This window comes from Anguilla rostrata, chromosome 6 (assembly GCF_018555375.3).
Source record: "Anguilla rostrata isolate EN2019 chromosome 6, ASM1855537v3, whole genome shotgun sequence".
NCBI lineage: Eukaryota > Metazoa > Chordata > Actinopteri > Anguilliformes > Anguillidae > Anguilla > Anguilla rostrata.
This window is the reverse complement of record NC_057938.1, coordinates 32479230-32492653: the sequence shown is the minus strand read 5'-3', so window position 1 is coordinate 32492653 and position 13424 is coordinate 32479230. Positions and strand designations below refer to the sequence as shown.

The following is a 13424-nucleotide window of genomic DNA, read 5'->3' as shown; positions in this document are numbered from 1 at the left end:
TAATTATTACACATTTAGGTACTGTACAGCATTGTGTGACAATATTTTTGCATTATTTTTAAATCTGATATCAATGTTTCATCTTAAACCTTCATAAGGGGCTCATTTATACAAGAGTATCTATCTGCAGCCCGCAACACTACAAGACACGTCCACTACTAGTAACGCCTACTATAAGACATGCCCACTTGATAGTAACGTCACGCTCGCCTACTACAAGACATGCCCACTTGATAGTAACGTTGCGCTAGACATAGTTAGGCAAACGTAATTTGATAAGTCTACATGAAATAGGTAAGTTTAACATCAACTGCACTCTCAATCAATAAATGAACTGAGGACAAACATAATGAGAAATGTACTAGGCTTTAACCGGTAGACTTTATCCAATAAAATCGAATTGAACAGAAAAAATTATTTAGGTTAGACAGGCTAATGAATAAGCTACATAAATAACCAGTCTTTATGGCTGAGTTGAATTAGCCTAGTTATCAACATGTATACAGAAGGCTAAGGCTTAAAAGAGATGTGCAATATTTTATCACCGTTAATCTAGGCAGGTTTATGCCATTGAGCAGCACATCTGAATGTATTTTCCATCCAAAAGCTTGTTTCACCACACACAGTAAGCCTGAATATCCTGAGAAAAAAGAATTGAAAAATGTTATTGGCATGTATATCGATGCATAATTCTGTCATTATGACAATGTCGTAGGCTAATTCACCCCTTTCCTGTATGGCAACTGAATTAGCATAATTCTTCTGTTTGTTGGTTTGTTTGTTTTTTGAGCAACCGATTTTGGTAATGGACTGTGGGCAGTAGGGATGAGTGAGTACACCATTATCTGTATCTGTATCTGTTCAACCAACAAAATGATCTGTATCCGTATCCGTACTCGAAATGGGCGGGGCTTAAGTGGACGGATCATAACCAGAAGTTGGTATTTTAATCTCTTGGCGCAAAGCCCCTAGTGGTTAGCACGCCGGCAAGCGGAGATTACTGAACTCAGACATTCAGTGCTACTGCAACCAAAGTATGAGTTAAAAACAGAAACGCTTTGTTTTGGTTTCATTAGTAGATGATACATGGCAACTATGCCAAATACGGAGTTTCGCGGCGCCACCATTGTCGCTCTGGTCGTTCATTTAACAAGCACCCCCTCCCTGCAGTCTCATCTACAACTACACCCCCCACCCATGACATAATGGACAATATTGTCTATCGGGGCATTCATAAAAAATATTCTTTCACCACTCAAAAATCGTATTCCGTTCTAGCAATAAGATATACACAACAATGGCCCTAAGATATGCCAATACAGCAGTGAAAACGCTGCTCACTGAATAACGAAATAAACGAGAAAAAGTTTTAAAAAATGATACCATGTCATTCTACAGTCAGTATCTGGGACTAAACATTAAATAAATATAAAACCTTACCGTTGGTTTTAGGCGTAGAGATGTCCCTTTTGAGACTGAGTGGTCATATATTGCCTTGGGCAATCCGTTTGTGAAATATACGCGCATTTGTGATGCTTGGGTACCTTCCAAAATAGCTGTGTGTAATACCACACGTCGTTTACGGCGTTGTCGCCCTTTTTAGTACAGACTGGCTTGATTGACAGTTCATTTACTCAGTAGGTGAGAGTATAAGCTTTCTAACGATGTATAACATGTCTAATTTTGCTTTTGGAATAGCGTTTTATAGGTCAGCGTAACCGAAAATGTTCTTATCCTCGCATTCACTCTGTGGTAGCCGTAAAAGACGCTGTTATCGTTACTCTGGTTTTATTATTTTTTTTAACGAGCTGACGGTGTGAAGATAGTAGTAGACAGAGCGCGCCAAGTTACAGTTGGCAAACCATGCTTTACTGGATGTCTTGTAATTTCAAGTGAGCAACGACATCTAAATGTGCACAAAAGTGATATTGCATTAGTACAGTGGATGTATAAGAATGCTAGGATGTCAACGATGCTAGTAGAGTGTGTGAATGAGATCGCTAAATGGAAATACAAGACATGCTTATATCATGTAGTCGCTAGCTAACTGGCTAGTTATCCCCACTGTAGCAGCTAGTTAACTGGCTAGTTAGCCCCACAGCCCCATAGACATATATACGGTTAGCCCCATTGTAGCAAGCTAGAAGCTAGAAATGTCAGTTTGTAATCAGAAATATGTGCTTACATGTGAATGTCCAGTAAATGTGTGTTTAGCTATGGTGAGCATTATACATTAATAGGTCTATTTCACATTTCCGGGTATGTAAACCGGATGTAGGGGTCTCTCATTTCTGGTTATCTAAACAGCCACCAAAACAATGGCAGCGACGAAGAGCTTTTTTGTTTTGTAGCGTTCCCCTGTGTACCGATTCGAAAAATAATTTATTTGCCCTTTCACAGCTTTCCCACAGATTTACTCCAAAATAAGAAAAAAAACTTGCTAGGTAGCGTGACTGTCATAATGTTGCAAACTAACATAAACTAACTCATTACCATAGCTAGCTAGTTAGCTACTGTTTTGTGAATAAGATTACACTCAATATTAAACTTTTCTCCTCACATACATTTGGGTCTAAATGTCTGAGTCCCCTACCAACTCCTTTGTTTTTTATTTTATCATTCATTGAGAACTAACGCGGTTTCAGTCATGTGGTACTTGTTACTCAAGAAGGTCATAAAATCAGTTAGCTAGCCATATTTTATGTTATGATTAGCAAATTACGTTTTAGCCAGTAGTGAACTGAACTACACAGGCGATTTGACAAGCAATATAAATCTTTATTAGAACAAGTACAGCACAAACAACATGTCACAAAATAGGTAGTACAAAACTTAGTTCAGAGATATTTCACTTCGGTATAGCATAAGTAATTTTGTGGAGCATAACACATTGTACTTACATAGCTTTGCCTCGCCTGCTGACCGTCAACGTTAACAGAATCGCTTTTCCTCACAGTTGTCAGGCTCCCTATTCATTCATTTTCGGGACAACCGAGAGGAACAGAGACCCTGTTAACGGACAGCAGATGTTGCTTCACTCTACGAAAACACAATGGAGTCGCCTCCAGAAAATAATTTATGTTATGTCGAAGTGAAATATCTCTTTAATCGGCTAACTTGCTGTGGTTAGCAAGCTAGCTATTTCGCTTTCTGGCAAACCAGAGCTAACATTATATTTACCTTCATAACCGAATGTAAACTTCTCAAAAAAGAATTTATAGCCCTTGTCTAGTTTAGACCACTTAACGTTCACTGGCAATGCTTCGACAATGCGGATAACATCGGACATAGTGAACTTTGGCAGAGCTATTAGGGACTGTGAGAACACGTCGCTGTTTAGGCTCAATTTTTCGCTGTCAGAAATGGACTTGCGTCCGTAGCAACGGTAACCGCCATCTTGTGAAATAGGCCTATTGCCTATAACATGTTCATGCAATGTTTTTTCAGTTATGTTGCCTGTCAATATAGGCCAAAAACTTTATCATAAGCCACTGTAATGAATAGGTTAAGGCAGCACCCATTTAGTCTCAAGATAACTGAAGAAACTTTATTATGTTACAAGGCTGCAATAATGTATTTTATTATTTATGTATTATTTGATAGACAATGAGAAAAACCCAAGGAAAGCAAATGGCAATGAGCCATACCTGCATTGTGTTATTACAAATTTAAGGAAAATTAAAGCCGCAAGAGGCGTTGGGAGGGATCCAAGCATTGGCACCCCTTATGGAGCGAATTTAAAACTGTTTTGTCCTCATGATCATATACCTTCACCCAACATATCTACTGAATATCATGATGATTGTATAAAATATTGATGACTTACGGCCAATTTTGTGCTAAGAGACGCATGGATGTGTCCTAGCCGCTTGCTGTGAAGGGCTTTATTATGTCGTAACACTTAGATGGCATGTCGTAACACTTAGATGGCGCAGCGTGTATGTAGAGCTGCAGTGCTTCTGTGCCGCAACTAAAAAATGCTTTGGACTAGTGTTGTCACGATACCAAAATTTTGATAAGGATAGCAGGTTTATCACAATACTCGATACTGAAACGATAATTGAAACTTAAACGATACTGATTCGATACTCGGTACCTAACGATACTGAAATTACCTTAATAGATCAGAAACATAATGTCCACAACGGTTGACCTCATTTTCGAATTCACGGTTTATTAACAACCTTTAAGTTGAAGCCTGTTCAACATATTAATAAGCATAGACCTATAGTGTTACAACACTAATAGAAAAATATATTAAAAATATTTCAAAAATTAAACAATTGTAAACTAAATAATCTTTAAACAGGTCTTTCACTTTTAAATAGATCTAAAAGCAGCATATTTTAATAAAAATACAGCATCTTCCTATAAAAAATATTTCCAAATTTGAACACCTATTGCTACTGAGTCGAAGCTTGCCCTGTACCAAGGAGGGAATGCACCAGCGCACGTCACCTGACTTTGCTAACTTAGTTGCTACTGCCATCTAGCGAAGATTCTGACAAATTACACTTTTTGTCCTCTCAATCAGTAATGCGGGAAACAAATTTCCCTGGCTTTTACATTTGACTCAAAACTACCGAACGTCGGAATATTCTAATACCGAACCATTTCTTTTTGTTTTTTTTAAGTACCGAAAAGTGCTGAAGTTTTGGTATACCGTGCAACACCGCGTCAGACACATATTCCAATCCATTGCTCAGCTTAGCAGAGAATGCACATTTCAGATTTCACATTTTTATTTATTTAGACACTGGCATATAAGAATATTTTCGGTTACGCTGACCGATAAAATGCTATTCCAAAAGCAAAATCAGACATGTTATACATCGTTAGAAAGCTTATACTCTCACCTACTGAATAAATTAATTGTCAATCAAGCCAAATTGTACTAAAAAGGGCGACAACGCCGTAAGCAACAGGTGTGGTATTACGCACAGCTATTTTTGAAGGTAGCGGACCCAGGCGTCACAAATGCGCGTATATTTCACAAACGGATTGTCCAAGACAATATATGACCACTCAGTCGCAAAAGGGACATCTACGCGTAAAACCAATGGTAAGATTGTATATTTATTCAATGTTTAGTCCCAGATATTGACTGTAGAATCGTTTATTTTGTTATTCAGTGAGCAGCGTTTTCACTGCTGTATTGGCATATTTTAGGGCTAATGTCGGGTTTATCTTGTTGCTACGGAATATTACATTACATTACAGGCATTTGGCAGACGCTCTTATCCAGAGCGACGTACAACAAAGTGTATAATCATAATCAGGAATAAGTGTGTCGAAAACCCTAGAGAGAAGTACTGTTGCAAGTGCAGGGAACAACCGCATAGTTCAACTTGGACCCTGTAGGTTAAACTGATTAACACCAACACAAACAAGAACAGCAACAACGCAGTCTATGCAAAAAATACAAGCAATAGTTAAGACGAGTGCATTAACTAAGTCACCTACGAAACAGCTACCTAGTTACAACCCTAAGCTTACAGTCAATTTAGAGATTAAATTGAGAATACGATGTCTCTCAGCATAATGACGGATTCAAAGACTAAACAAACTCCCGATATTGTCTTCAAATGGATCCATGCCTAAGAAAAGTAATGATTCATCCTCTCAACGCTTTTACTAACAAACTTTTAGTAGCAAAAAACTAAATATCAACTCGCCATCCATGCTTCCTGCTTCCTACGAGTACCGTATTATTTATTTAGACATTCGCAGAGTACAGCATAAATTGCGTCTTTTGTTTATATTCAATATTAGTAATTGCAGTGAGAAACTGCAGCTGTAGACACAAGATAGTGTGTTATATTATGGTAGCAACGGAACGAAGCGGACTATATATGTATTACCGTCATTATTTTATTATACCAGCATGTTTTTGTGCATTTGCACAGAAACTCAAATACTGTAAATCAAATGGTTTAGCTATTTCTCAGCATAATGACAGATTCAAAGACTAAACGAACTCACCCAATACTGTCTTCAAACGGATCCATGCTCAAGAAAAGTAATTATTCGTCCTCTCAAAAAGCTTTTACGAACAAACTTTTGGTAGCCTAGCATGCACTCTGGCTGGCACTGTCTTCCATTGCTTCCCCGACGTTCAGACCCTCCCCTCACTGATAAAAATCCGGTGTCGGATTGCTTGCGTCGCCATGGATGTTGCTTGCCGTAAAGAAGTTTACTAGATGTCGTAACACTTAGATTTGGAGCTCCAGCTTTTCCGCACCCCAACTAATAAAAAAGTCGAAATGGCGGGCAAACAATATGGCGGACATAGGTGCTCCCAAAAGCAAAGTTGTAGAGCACATTCAGATGCATCGGTCCATGAAGTTTTGTGTTGGTCTGACTTATGGTGTGGGAGTTATGACCCTTTGTTATAGCACCACCATCTGGCCGACATTGGTGATTTGTAGTGCCTGAGTAGTGGGGGGCCATAGGAACCCACCTACCAAATTCTGTTGGTCTACAACTTATGGTTGCTGAGCCTCAGACACTTTTAGTGGAGAAAGCTTCCACGCCTCAACTAAAAAGTCAAAATTGCGGGAAAGCAATATGGCGGACATAGTTGGTCCCAATAGCAAAGTTGTAGAGCACGTTCAGATGCATAGGTCGATTAAGCTTCGCTGCTTGGACCCCTAATAATCCTAACAGATACAATAGGGTTCCACCAGCTTCGCTGCTTAGAACTCTAAAAATAGTAGATTTTACAAACATGTGTTAAACAATCTTAAGTTATCAGTTGATTGGCAGAAATAAAAAACAGTATTGAATCACTTGTCTAGAATGTCAAAAAGTAGATTGTATAGTCACTGTTCTAAGCACAGTGAAACAGACTAGTTCTGGTTCTACCAGCTGATCAGCCAGTAACCCTGTATTATTTAGCTTCAAGTTCCACATAGGCTGGTAGGGAGAAACATGATGAACATGCCCTGAATTTTTGGTCCAACTTTCCCTTTTTTTACATTTTTTGTACAACAAATTTGTCCAGGTATTATGCATAGTTCTTTAGTCCCTTCTATTGATCCACAGCCATCACAGTTGTTAAAGTTTGAAATTATGTACTGTAACACCTAACCATTTCAGCTGCAACGCTATTAATGTGTTATCACACTAACATCTAGCAAAACACGTTCCAGATCAAGGGATTACAAATATTGTTGCAGTGCATTCTGAGGTGTGTCACGATAAGTACTGTTTTACCTGGCATATACTGTATGTAATGAATGAATATGTGAGAGTACAATCTGATGTCAATTCAAGATCAGAAGGGTTGTTAGTCAGGGTAGAAGTAAACGACTGTCATTGAAGAATAAACATACAAAAACCAGCTTCAGTGATCAGTATGTAATTTAATCATAAATGGTGAAAGATGAACATAAAAACAATCAAACACAGCCACATAACAAATGACAACACAGGGCGGTAATGAAGAGAGGGGGGTCATGCACTCAGACTGTTGTGCCCCCAGCCTTGAAAAAACAGTCCCAGCTGCAGTACCCGGGGAAGTCATCCTCAGAGTAAAAACCCTGCAGGATTCCTTGTCGTCCACTTCCCCGGTAGCCTGCATCACAGTCTTTATATAGTCTGCTGCATTGAAGGCAACTGGAAATTCGATAGGTCCTCCTGAATTCCCTTTTGTGCTCTTCTGAAAATGCTTTCCAGTTCACCACACCTGAAGTCAAGTGTCAAAAGACAATTACAATTCTGACAGAAAATGAACAAAACTTCAACTGAGCTGATCTTACTCTTAGTCAATCACCTTTTTAGTGCAACCAAACTCATAATACTCCAAGGAGTATTATCTTGTAATACTTTTCACATTAGAGAGGGGGGAAAAAGAGAAAGAGAGAGAGGGAGAGAAAAAGAGATCTTCACACAAATCAAGAGACTGGGATCAGACAAGGAACTGGAAGCTTTTATGCAGCAAGCTACAGAGGAGCCAGAGACTGCTGAGGTATTGTCAGCCGATGGAATGATAGACGGTGTAGTCAAGCACAGGCCAGTGGATGGACTGAGAACTGAAGATGCTGTGGTGGGCTCTGTTGTTGGAACACATGGATAATAAATACATTTTTGCGGATTATGGTCTTTTGGCAATAGCAACAGTGATAATGGTTGCTTTTCACACATCCTAGGTGGCATTTATACATTTTATACCAAATATATATATATATATATATAAATATATATATATATATAACAAAGAGAGAAAATATAACATTTACTTTGACTCTGACAATTACCTTCATGCTTAACAGCAGATTTCTCATGGTTCTGCATATGTGCCACCAGTGCAGGGTACTCTCCCACCTTGCGGCAAAATTGGCATTGGTATTTGTCTGGGCCTACACAAATAGGTCCAGGCAAATCACCTTCCAGGCAAACAGTAACATGAAGCTGGAAGTAAACAAATAAAACATTTCAACATTTGTATTCACACATGATTAAATTAATATTTAATTAAAAATACATTTTTCAGCTAGGAAGTCATGTTCCTTAAGAATAAACTAATTGATAGAAATATATCATTGATATATTGTCTCTGTCTCTATCTACTAAACACAGATAAGATTTCATCATTGCTATGTAAGTATTACTGCTCAAAATATTTCGGGAATATGCATTATTTTTTAAATTGAGTGTCTTTAAACATGTTAGTGGTATTACATAATGTGGATATTTCACACTGTTATGTAAGCGTTAGTAGTGTAATAGTTTTTGTGATGCATGCAACAGTGATGACGAGAGTGTTGGAACATTGCCAAAACGTGGTGGACTGGACGGTTAAATTGTTTCATATCGTCCCATCCCCATACAAGCTGACCTAGCTAACGATATTTGATTTCTGCATTATTAACGATATTTATCTCTGCCAGGCGCGTTTGGTCGCGTGTGTGTGTTTGTGCGTGTGTTTGTGTATCTGTCCGCAGGTAATCTCGCATACTACTGGGTCGATCAGCCTAATACTTGTTGTGCATTCTGGCAGCAGGCCAAGGACCTGCATTCTCGAATATTTTGCAAATCGGTCAACAACAAGTATTTTATTTGAATTAATTTCCATCATTGTCCATTGAAATACATTGACGGCTAACACCACACCCCTCCTAACTGGCCGGTAGGGGCCGCAAGTGATCAACAACTGCTTCCGTTTAGAATGAAAGACCAGTGATGTAAAATGTCCATTTTAACGTTAAAATGCCAACAAAATAATCCGCCAACTAACGGGGTACGTTAATGTTTGAATCTGTGGCAATTATTTTGTTGCCATTTTCACGCTGAAATTGATATTTTACATTGTTGGTCTTTTGGAATTGTTCCCGTCCAGATTGTTCCTGTCCAGATTTGAAATGAAAGTGCCAGACTATAATGTTAGCGTTAGCTCTGTCTAACACATCGTGGCTGATATGAATGACAGTAGCTAACATGTCACCACCTTTAGTGTTACTTCACTGAATCGATATTTTTGGGATTTTCAGTGGCACATGGTAAAAACTTGTAATATTGTATTTGTCTGGTTGCATTGATTGTGTAGCGTCTATTGTTGCATCAGCAAAGCTAACACGCCTGGTGGAGATCTGCACTCTACTGAGTGCACTCTTCTAGTTTTTAATGTGATCAATAACTCAATAGTTAGGGCTTGTCAGAGGCTTTTGTCAAAATATTGTTTTTTAAATTAATTATTCCAAAAACAATATGTACATGCTGAAAAATGTTTTTGACCTATTTTTACTGATAAAATGTCACATAAAATGAAAATGACAAAACATATCAAAAAAAGCCTCTGACACACCCTAGCTATAACATTTAAGAAGCAGTATGTAAAATTATGTAGCTGTATCTATTGTTAAAGCTAAATTGAATACCCTATGGGCACGGTGGCATAGTGGTTAGCACTGTTGCCTCGCAAGAAGGAGGTTCCAGGTTTGAATCCGTCCGGATCCGACCAGATCCTCTCTGCATGGAGTTTGCATGTTCTCCCCGTGTTCGTGTGGGTTTACTCCGGGTACTCCGGTTTCCTCCCACACTCAAAGACATGCATGTTAGGTACACTCCTGCAGTTGCCCTTGACCAAGGCACTGGCCTCAGAACTGGAGTTGGTCCCTGGGCGCTGCACTGTGGCTGCCCACTGCTCCTAAGTAACTAGGATGGGTCAAATGCAGAGGACAAACTACCCCACGGGGTTCAATAAAAGAAAGTATATCTATCTACCCTATGGGCAATATACAGTTTTGAGAAAATGGCTGTTAAAGATTTGTTAATGTAAAAACATGTGTTTCCCACAAATGTGAATGAGGAAAAAAGGCTAGCACACTTACTTTATGCTCAAAAAATACCATAAGAATAGAAAATACATTTTGGAAACAAGCTTTTTAACGATATATGACTCAACCAGGTCAGTTTTAAAACCACAGAAGCATTTAATCATAAAAGATGCTATCATAAGCTCATTTTATGCTTTGTGTACTTGACGATGGTGTTATATTATCATCTAAATTAACTATTTAAAACGATTATTTACCTTTAGTTCGTTCATTTTATGAAACTATAGAAGTTATAGAAGCAAAATATCAAAATTGACATATGGAACCAAAATCATCGGTTTTGACAGTGGTGCCTCCCCTTAAATGTAGAATGCCAGACCTTGATGCAGTACTCAGATGCCCACTTCAGACTAACTGTTACAAACTTCTTGTCAAGTTGCCCAAACTGACTGCTAACTAAAAGAGAGCTGCATGTTTTATCTAGTGAAAAAGAGGGGGGAGGGGGGAGGAAACCCCCTCTGACACACATGCAGTCCCACTCTCACACACAGACACGCACATTCACACCTCCACTGGCAGTTCTCAGGCAGAAGCAGAGGCTGAAGAGTGAGTCAAGATTTGAAAAGGTTTACCTATGCTCTGCCAAGTCGTATATGGAGCAACTCATTGATCTGAACTTCAGAACTCTTTTGCGAGAGATCCCGTCCGGAAAGGACTTTTATATAACTGGGAATGGACGATTGATGAAACGGCCGCCGCCTGGTTCTGCTATCAACACCGGGGATCGGGAGTCGTGGCGGTCCAAAGACTGAGACTCACTTGCCCAGCCAGTAAGTGCTGACAAGTTTACTCTTGTTCATTGGAACGTAAATGATTGGACGGCTTTGAACTGTAAACTTAGAATACTGTTACTGCAGCACCTGAACCCATATATTATTTCACTTAGTGAAACACATTTGTCAGGTCAGTATATAATTGGCATGGAAGGATATACTTGGTTTGAACACAACCGGAAAACACACACAAGAGCGCCTAAAGGATCTGGTGGTGTCTGATTTTTTATTAGAGACAATTTCCACGCCCCGTAAACCCATGGATAACTCGAGACCCATAGTTTGCGCCGCTGGCTTACAGGCAGGACAATGCAAATATTTGACTAACGTTAGGTTCACTTAAATTAGAGTGCCTTTTAAGGACTATTAGATTATTTCTGGTTATATTCATTTAGCTAGCTAGCTAGCTAATGTTAGCTAGCTAGGTAGTTTGCTTTCATACGGCAATGTTATCGATAACGTTAGCTAGCTAGTTTGCTTTTATGAGGACGTTATAGTTGTGCTTTTATCTTAACTTGGCTAGCTAGATAGCAAAAATTATAATTGGATATGAGTCAACGTCCTTACCTTAGCTATCTATCGATACTTGATATACTACTAGGCTATCTAGCTTGTGAAAAGTCTCCCAAAAAGAGCGTGTATCATGGGGGTAGCTATGGTAACGGAGCACGGTCTGTCAATCATAGCTAACTGACAGTTCTCATTACCACGCCCAGATGGTTCGGTTGAACTTTTATAGTGGGAAATTTAGGCTTAGAAAAATACATTTTAAAGTACATTGAAATGACTGAATAATAAAAAAATTATGCACATTTGTTTTGCTGTTGCCTAAAGACAACTGGGAAGTGTCACATTCAACCACCATGTTACTCCTTTAAACAACAGGCTCTCCCATTACCTAGAATCTTCAGGTCAGCTTGCAGATGAGCAAAATGGCTTCCGTAAGGCTAGAGCTTGTATAGATCATATTTACTCAGTTTCTACGATAGTCAGAGCCAGAATGCAAGAAGGCAAATCTTTGACTGGGTGAATAGAGACTTCCTCTCTTTCAGACTTATTAAAGCTGGAGTAGATGGAAAATTCTATGATGCAATCAAAGCCCTTTATCAAGCTCCAGTTGCATGTGTACAGGTTAATGATTTTAATACTGGCTGGTTCCTACCTCCATATGGTGTTAAACAGGGGGATGTGCTCTCTCCAACATTATTTGCTTTATATGTTAATGGTCTAGCTTTATTAATTAAACATGCCAAACTTGGAGTAAATGTAGCAGATTTAACATTGGGTGTTCTATTGTACGCTGATGATACTGTTCTCTTAGCCGAGACAGAAAATGACCTCCAAAACATGTTGAATATTGTCAATTCAAGGTGTTCTAAATGGAGACTAATGACAAACTAGGAAAAAAACCAAATTATGCATTTTAGAAAAAGGGGGAAAAGAGAACAGAACAGAGCAATACGTTGCTTCCTTGGTATGCACAAATTGACTCCAAATTTAGCCATCTGTAGAGATATGGGTTGGGAACCATGTGAAGTTAGACAGAAAAGAGAAATGATATGTCTATGGAATCGACTGATTAACATGCCAGAGGACAGACTCACAAAGAAAATATTCAATTGGAACATCACTTACAATCACCCATGGGCGAGAGAGATTTTATCCATCCTTATTGAGGCTGACTTGCAGTATATTTATAGGAATATATTAAAATTCGGTGTCAATAACATCATAAATAAATTATTTTTAAAATAACAGGAGAAATGGTCCGTTGATACACTCCTGAACCATATTTCACCCTCAATCTAACAAGAGGTCAATGTAACATTGGTTTGTCAGGACTCAAGTGCAGAGAAGTCAGAACAGGCAGGTCTGGATCCAAACCGATACAATGTGGAGTTTATTAAACAAATCCAAAATAACAAAACAAAGGCCAACGGGGCTTCTAAACTAAGAGACTGAATACCCGCACAACCGCAGGGCGAAAATAACAAATGACAAAAAGACAATGGTCAAACTAAGAAGAATACAAACTGCTTGAGCAGACTAGGAGACTGACAAATACCCAACTGGAACGGCATGCACTCAAGGCAAGCTATGCTCAAGACTCAGCATCTGAAACAAAGAGCAGAAACAGTTATAGCCCAGCCTCCAGGTGGGGATGATTAATGGTTATCAGATGACTGCCAGTGATTATGGGCATTGCATGGTTGTGACAGTCCTTTGTATGATGACTTACAGCAAATTCTGTTTGGTAAAATATTTTAAATGCATCCTGAAGTGTTGATAAAAGCGCTATATATAAATGCAGTCC

General features: G+C 38.8%; 1 protein-coding gene and 1 long non-coding RNA gene across 6 annotated transcripts in view; one reads left to right on the top strand and one right to left on the bottom strand.

Moving 5' to 3' along the window:
- Positions 1–13424, top strand: part of LOC135257863 (gephyrin) — a 404797-nt gene that overhangs the window by 312880 nt on the left and 78493 nt on the right. The window lies entirely within an intron of this gene.
- On the bottom strand, positions 7345–8885 carry LOC135257895 (uncharacterized). Its single transcript, XR_010330806.1, has 2 exons — positions 8259–8885; positions 7345–7687 (listed from the first exon to the last, which is right to left on the bottom strand). It is a non-coding gene; the product is annotated as an uncharacterized LOC135257895 (long non-coding RNA).